The sequence below is a fragment of the Humulus lupulus genome, chromosome 7, assembly GCF_963169125.1.
Source record: "Humulus lupulus chromosome 7, drHumLupu1.1, whole genome shotgun sequence".
Classification (NCBI taxonomy): Eukaryota; Viridiplantae; Streptophyta; class Magnoliopsida; order Rosales; family Cannabaceae; genus Humulus; species Humulus lupulus.
This window is the reverse complement of record NC_084799.1, coordinates 81,108,308-81,116,549: the sequence shown is the minus strand read 5'-3', so window position 1 is coordinate 81,116,549 and position 8,242 is coordinate 81,108,308. Positions and strand designations below refer to the sequence as shown.

Sequence of the window (8,242 nt, the reverse complement as noted above, 5' to 3'; positions counted from 1 at the left end):
CATCAGAGAATTCGAGGTATTACAATGCGGTTCTATGAACACGCGCCTATGCTTCCAGCGGGTCCCCGACTGCTCGGGATCCGTGTGTCAGGAGGGTCAGAATAAAGTTTGCCTTGGAAGGAAAGTTTTGAAAGGCAAAACCGCCTGTGAAGCGTGTCTCCTAAGTTACCCGATTTTTTGCACCCCAGAAACTTGTTGTCCCAAACAGGCATAAAAAAATTTACCCAGAAAAATCACCCCAAAACTTTGTCTTATGAGTCATGTTCCTAAGAATTCTCTGTCCTACGGTCAATACCCCTAGGATAAAAACCTACGCACAAAATACCAGCAAAGAAAAACAACCTACTGCATGTGGCTAAGAAGGAAGTTTACCTAAGCAAAGAAAAATGGAAACATTTAAAGCATACAACAAACAGAGGACTTATAGAAGTTTTTTGCTGCGTAAAGACTGAAAAGAGCGTCGGGGTTGGAATCCTGGTGGAATCTTTGGAACCGGAGTCACGAAAGAACCCTCGTGTCTGAAACTCAGGAACGTCTGGAACAGTGACCGGAAGAAAGAAAGGGTTTTGAGACTGAGAAGAGAGAAGAAAGAAGATGAGAAAAAATTTCAAATAAAAAGGTGGCTCATGCAAAAGGTGGCCAACCTTATATATACGTAAAAGGCAAAAAAATGAGGGTCGTTTGATTGTCTTGATGTAGGATACGAGGATCACAACTCAAAAGATGAAACGATGGGCGAAGATAGGCTAGGCCATTTAATGTGGTTCTCGGAAGACGGACCGTCACCAACCACGATGCTCCACGTATCTGATACCAGCGTAATGGGCGGGACATGAAGAGTCCACAGGGAAACCTAAAAGCCCCCACTGTGGCCACAAGTGACGTCATATGCCACGAGCAGGGGCTTGAGGGGAAAATGTATGCCCTAAATATCCACGGGGTATTAGCGAGCTGAAAAAGGGCATAATCCTATCAGCCACGTGGAAGCCACCTACCCGGAGCTGCTGTTACGAGTCTCTACCTCTTTAGCTCGAGGTAGCCAATGGTTTAGTAAGAATACTCGAAGGCATCGGGTCAACAGCATGGACACCACGACCTGAGACCGCATCAAGCTCGGGGTACGATATGGAGCTGACACCTCCAACCCTTTATAAAGTCAACTATGCAATGTAAACGTGCGCATATCAGACATCACGTGTCTACTCCTTTCCTGAATTCTCGGACACGCAGCATAAACGTGCGTGTTCAGGCACCCCACAACTGGTTTGGGCCATGCGGACCATTATCCCCCTTACCTATTGATTAGACCACACTTCATTGTCAGGTTTTAGGAATTAATCATGAATGTCACAGAAGTGACATGATGGATAAGAAGGTCACGGGATGATCCCCTTTGCCAATGCCCAGGTGTCCTCTCCCTATAAATATGAAGACCCTGGGTGTTGCAAAAGGTTGGCTTCTAATTTTTAAAGAAACACCCTGTAAGGAATATCAGAGATATATAAATCACTACAAGAAAAAACAGTATTCATAACACTTAAAAACTGCTAACCGGAAGTATTCATAGCACTTCTCAAAACGCTAACATAGCCCATGTTATTAAAAGTCCTGTCTTTTCTATAACAGTTTTTGAATGTTATGTTCGATGTTATCTTAAAGTATTCAATAACACATTTTTAGTTTCTATCATATTAAAGTAATAACGCTTAGTTAGAGTAATTGGTTATAAATTTGAAGTTTAATCTTAAACGTTTTGTATAACACTTTTCAACTGTTATAATTGATTATTTTGATAGCATTTTTAGTGTGTTATATGATATAAATCATAACGTTTTGTTACACTTATAATATGTATCCAAGACAACCATAAATACCATATTAAAAGTCCAATAATAAAATTTTGTTATTTTAGTCTAGATAAAAGATTTTTAATTTTGTTGTGTAAGGATAATTATAAGTTTTCTTTTAAATTAAAAGGTTTTTATTATCGTATTTGGATCAAAAAAATATCAAAATTAATCACAAAATATAATATTAAATAGATTAATAAACCATAAGTATTACATTAAATAATAATTACTTCATGAGGTCTTAGTTCTAATTTAAGTCTGAAAACATACATAATAAAGCTCTATAATCTTGAACATCTTTTACTTCAAAAATGAAAACAAAGCCATAGCAAGATACACAAAAAGTAAACTATGAAACTTGCTCCATCCTTCAATTCATCATCCATTGTGCACTTGTCTTTGTTGTGGGTCGATTTGCTTAGCTGCATAAAAATTTAAATAATTAATGCTTAAACATAAAGTTAATAGTAAACTAAAAGAGTACATAAAAAAAAAAAGTAATACAAGGGTTGGTATGTTAAGACATTGAAAAACATGCATCATATTTCACAACTAACTATACAAAAGTTCCTATAATCAAAGATAAAGAAAACTAGCAAAATTGAAGTATTATCTTCCTTTAGAATTTACAAGCTATGAAAAAAAAATAAGAAGTCTGAAAAATCACCATTTCCACAATTTCTTATTTAGATAACTATTGATAAACATGGCATGTATATATTATTTATGTCTTAATAATACAATTTCTTCAGTTTTATCATGTTTTTACTCTTTCTTGCTAACTAAAGTTTAAATGAGCTACATGTACCACAAGAATAAGACTACAAAAATAAGACCACAAAAACAAATCAATAAATAACAAGAACAAATAATCAGAAGTAAGAAAGATACATGGCTAATGGATTTAGAATATCATCCCTATAGATCTATTTTTTATGAAAATCAATAGAAACTTTTAAAGAAACTTACTCAAGCAACAAATACAACCAACAAGAAATTAAAAGTCAGTACAACTCTAATTCAGAACAATCAATTTCTCACCACCATCACTACGTATAAACTGAAAAATATAAGGAGATAACTAAGTATGTTCTCACATCAACATCTAATTCAAAACCTGTTTCGTACATATAACCCCAAAAATTTCATACTAAATTCTACATCCCTAATCTTATATCAACAAGTATTAAGCACAAAAGAAGTACTCTAATTCCCTAATCATGGATCAACAAATATTAAGCACACGAGAAGAGATTAAAAACTCAACACTCCACATTAAGTTTGAAACTATTAAAAAATGAACGATGAAAAGTTATTATGAACAAGAGAGTATCATCAACTAATATGTAGCAGTAAAATTTTATTTATGTACATTTCAATTTTAAAAGAATTCTAAATCCCAATTGAGTTCTTTCGTCTGAGCAAATAGCAATGCAAAAAAAGATAAACATTTACTAGTTAAACTTCAATGCCATAACAATCTCAGACCTATCAGCCTATTAAAAAAGAAAAAGCTAAGCAATAGCAATAGCAATAGTGATTTTTCCAAAACAAACATTTAAGTTCAGAAATGAAAGAGAGAAAATCAGAGTAGAAGAGACTACAACACTTACTTATAATGATCTAAAAATAAGAGTAAGACTAATAGATTCATAGTAAACCATAACATTAATAAAAAGTTCCATAAAATCGTGAACCATGCATGTAGAAAACTACAATATTACTTTTTACAACATTCTAATCAAAGGATCGTTGTAAAAGCAATGTGATCCACTAATGTGAGAACAAACCTCATCTGGTTTCTTAGCAGCAAGTAGTGCATTTGCTCGGCCTCGTAGAACTTCAAAATTGAGATACTTAGACACCTGCCACATAGTAACAAGATGTCAATAAACGACATTATTAAATCCAAATCAGTAATACGATCATGTTATATTTATCAACTATTACAATAAATCCTAACGGAATTTTGAGAAATTAATATCTGCATTTTATGTTCTTCAATCTCTTTTCATTACATTCTGAGGGAGCATCACGTTAATAATGTTTCTTGTTCATAATGCTTAGAGATAACTAAAAACTAAATGGAAGATAAAATGTAAACCGTAAACAGTAATATTTAAAATTTAAACACTTCTCCAGCTTTCTTTATCTTTTTCCTCCAGACTATATTTTTATTAAAAGAGAATAATCAACAACACTTCCAGTCATTATTATGTCCAATAGATAGAATAAGATAGGATCAGGAGTGATCCTACATCTGGCCAACTAGAAATTAGCGGTAAAAAGCTTAATATTTTTCACAAAAACCTATAAGACATAGAATCAACTCAACATTTTTGGTTTGAAATAAGAAGCTAACAAGGGTTCATTTTACATTTAAGCCTCACCAGATAATACCAAGTGATTTAATCAGATGACTTTTTCTTTTTTTAAAGCCCAGCTAGAATGAAATAAAATAATCAACACAATAGCTTATTAGAAAAGTTCTATCGCTTTCAGAACTTAAAATACTGCAGTCTTCTTAGAGAACACCTAATTAACCTTGTTCTCCTTTTTCTATTCTTTAGATTTTCTCCCACTAAAAATCTTTTTCCTTTGAAAGAAAGAGAGACTCACAAAAGAACATAATCTGGCATTAACAGTTTCTGACTCACCTCAAGAGCAGTTGGATCTCTTGGGGAATTGCTCAGTGTTGCTTCGTATCCTCTCAGTTGAGTCTGCCATGAATCAGAAGTAAAATAATTAGCATGTTGAGCAGCTCTTTATCACTTTCAGGATGATTCCTCCAAAATACACAACATGATTGACGGTCCATTAGGATCAACAAGAAATATGTGAAGTATAAACCAGCTCAGCAGCAAAGAAAAGCATAAAATGAATAAAAGACTTGATTGGCCAGTCATATAAGAAAGAAAAAACATTGCATACTGCAAGGATCAAAGGAGTTATCAGAAACAGCAACAGTATTAAAATTAGTTATACTTAACAGGGAACGAAAAGTATTACAAATTTTAGTTTTACTATTTGCAAAATTTAAGAGGATGCCAAAGGAAGTCAAATCCCAATGTATACACAAAAGGGAATGAGTATAGTGCACCAAAAAAAAAGGGAAATGATCAGAGAGTCAAAGAAAAGAAAGGGTATAATATTATAATTAAATATTTTCAGTCTTATAAATAACTAATGATGTCAAATTAATCAATAATATAGTGATTTTGAGATGTATCTCTAATTTAAATCCACTCTAGTGCATTATATATCATTAAGTTTATATTTATATTCACTCCAACATTCTCAACCTAGTACTGTTGTTCACTCCAACTTTCTCAACCTACTACCAAAATTTTTAAAGGGCTCTCAATTTATTTAACCTCATTAGTTGTTCTAATTAATAATATCAGAGAGAGAAGAAAAGATTTTAGCCACAATTATTTTTTCTACTATCAAAAGGTCAGTCTTTTAATTCTCTCTTATCTGCTTCGCTCTAAATGGAAGTGCAACAAGTTATTTAACTTATATTCTATCAACAATCCCTCCAATGAGGTAAACACCACAAAGTAATGGTTGTATATGTTAGTTCCTGACTCTCCCAGTCAGCTATCCAAAAGACCATGAATTGTGGTTTTAAAATTCTATTCTATCTGATAATTTAGAAACATAGGAAAATTTTATGACTCTTAAATCGTATGTAGTGCTTCACAATTGAGTACAGAAAAGTTTAGTTTTTAGATATTGAACTGTCACAATATACTGGGCACTATGATAATCATATCTAATGTCTAGACAGACCACGCTGATTGATCCAAGGCACTTCTATCTTTGAAGAAAAACAAACATCAACTAATACAAATATTACCTGAAGAGTAGTTTTCTCTTCTTCTGACAGTTGATTACCAACAACTGCAGCATCCTCAGGACCAACACTGAAAACTTGTAGACCATATCAAATGCAATCATTTCTCAAGAAATTAAGCAATAAAGTAATACAAAATAGACATAATAAAGAAAAGATATGGGGGAAAAAACAATACATCTAACCCCTTAAAGCATAATATTTTCGTTGCATGTGGTGTTCTTAGCATACAAACAAGTTTACATTCAAGTAGTACGATTCAACAATCAAATCAGGGTTGAAATAAATGTAGTATACATATCTGTCAATGGCAATAGAAAGCAATTGGTTCTAACGATAAGCTGTATAGTAAATATGAATTACCTTTCAGCCCCATTAAAAGTAAAAAAATAAAAGCTATGTAACAGATTTTTGGGACCAATTTCATGTAAATAGAAGATTAGACAACCAAATAGTGCTAGCATTCCACACCATGTAAATTATTGGAAGATGAATAGTCTGTAACTCATTGTTATTTTGAAGAGCTTTAGATATTTCAATAACAATGGAAAGGGAAATTATGAAGCAATATGTCTTTCGTATCCAGACATAATATGAGCAAAGCCTGCAAACATAAACTGATGACAACAGTACAAAGGGGGTGCCAAGTTTTCAAAACGCAACATCATATACTTTAATGTGCAACAAAGAAAAGAAGAAACAAATATAATTGACAACTAGAATAGCAAAAAGAGAGAAATAAAAAGGCAAGGGAAAGTTGGGTTGTGCCTGTCTTCATGAACTAAATTGTTGAAACATAAGCACTCATTAAAGTTGTAATATTTATAATAGATGTTAAGAGGTCATCTTTGGTTATAGAAATAATAGTGAAACTACAATGACTACATCCAAAAATTCCAGTCTCTTAGTCAATCAGAAAAAGAAAAACTGCTGAAATGTTTGGTGCATCAATTCTCTTTTGACACCCTTAAAACCTGCTCCTTGGATCACTTCATACCTTAACTAGGGTTAAAAGAGGCCTAACAAATAAAAGAGGTTCTAGACTTCAACTATGAAACATTACATAGCAGCACTGACAAAGATAGAGAACTAGGGTAACCAAGTTAGCAAAAAGACCCAGTAATGTTTTGCTTAACAAAACTACTATAAACATTACTCCATTTAGATAATGGCCAAAAACAGAACCATTGTACTTTTGAGGTAATTTTATTCTCATTGAATGTACCTGGATATTTCTGCATCAAACACCCTAAAGAGAAGCCACTCCAAACAGTGAGAAAAATGAGGCTTCTATGCTGATAACGGAGCCAGCCTCAAAGCTTCTTCGCGTTTGTCCCTCTAAATACAAAATCAGAATTAAGTACAATATCTTCAAGAAAGATCAGGAATAACAACAAACAAAATTAAAAAGCTGGAAAGCCAACATAATATAATTTTGGTAACCAGAGGCAATTCATAGACACTTATGCAATGACGCCCCAAACTAAACACATATGCTTGAACCTAATCTAACAAAGGGCTTCAAGTCATATTCCAACCTTGTGGGCTAGTAATTAAGCGCACGAGCTGACATCTTCTTTTCAAATTTCAATAGAAGGTAGACAATATTATATATAGTACAAGAGAATTCCATAATTGGACAGTAAAAGAAACATTGGACCTTCACTTTCATATAAAGGAAAGAGAAAATAGTACCTAAAGAAGATGCCTTAAAAGGCAATAAAAATAATTTCATAACTTACAAAACCTTATTATGTTTCTTTTTAAAGAGAAAAATGATTTTCCATTAAAAATAAAATAAAATAATACTTGAATGAATACAGAAGCCAGCAATTTAGTAGCTAGTGACCTCACCTTGAAATGAACTAAAATTGCACACTAAGGGAAGGGGGGAAATTGAAAAATAAGGGAAAAAAATGCTAACAAAGAAGATAAGCTTTTATTATATGCAAAACCTGTGGCTTCTAGCACCAAAGAATACGTACCTGTAAGAAATCCTCCTGCTTAAAAGGGTCAGCACCCAAAGAAGGATACCAAACCTGTAAAAATAAACTTCCAACCAGAATAAATATCAGACAAGTAAAAGAAACAGAATTAAAGCAGAAACTCATTAAGCAAAAAAGATCTTGCAAAATATCAGAGATAAGATATTGAACTTGATGACTCATTACCTGCATCCCTCTATGTCCATAATCAAACCAAGATACTTCCTCAATTAAATTAGTTTTGTCCTATGATCGACTGCAAGTAACCCAAAATAATTCAACAGAATCAGTTAGTTCCCTTTCACGCCCATCATCCAAATCAAGAAGAGAAAGCTCCCCAAATCACAATGAATAGACAATAAGTGGCATAAAATAAGACAATCACATGGTATTACCCACCCCCACCCCCACCCCCACCCCCACCCCCATGCCACACACACATCACACATACTGCAAAATGTGGATACAACTAATCCTCACGTTCACCCAAAATAATTCAAGAAATTATTAATTAATTTGAAATTGATCCAGTTCTCTATCAATTTCATGTA

General features: G+C 33.2%; 1 long non-coding RNA gene across 2 annotated transcripts; it reads right to left on the bottom strand.

The window, feature by feature from the left end:
- Positions 1-4,496: 4,496 nt before the first annotated feature.
- Positions 4,497-7,966, bottom strand: LOC133789753 (uncharacterized). Of its 2 annotated transcripts, XR_009873683.1 has the most exons (5): positions 7,878-7,966; positions 7,692-7,745; positions 6,932-7,042; positions 5,710-5,776; positions 4,497-4,570 (listed from the first exon to the last, which is right to left on the bottom strand). It is a non-coding gene; the product is annotated as an uncharacterized LOC133789753 (long non-coding RNA). The 2 variants fall into 2 exon arrangements; XR_009873682.1 differs by lacking the exon at positions 4,497-4,570 and having other exon boundaries at positions 5,525-5,776.
- Between the last annotated feature and the right edge of the window lie 276 nt (positions 7,967-8,242).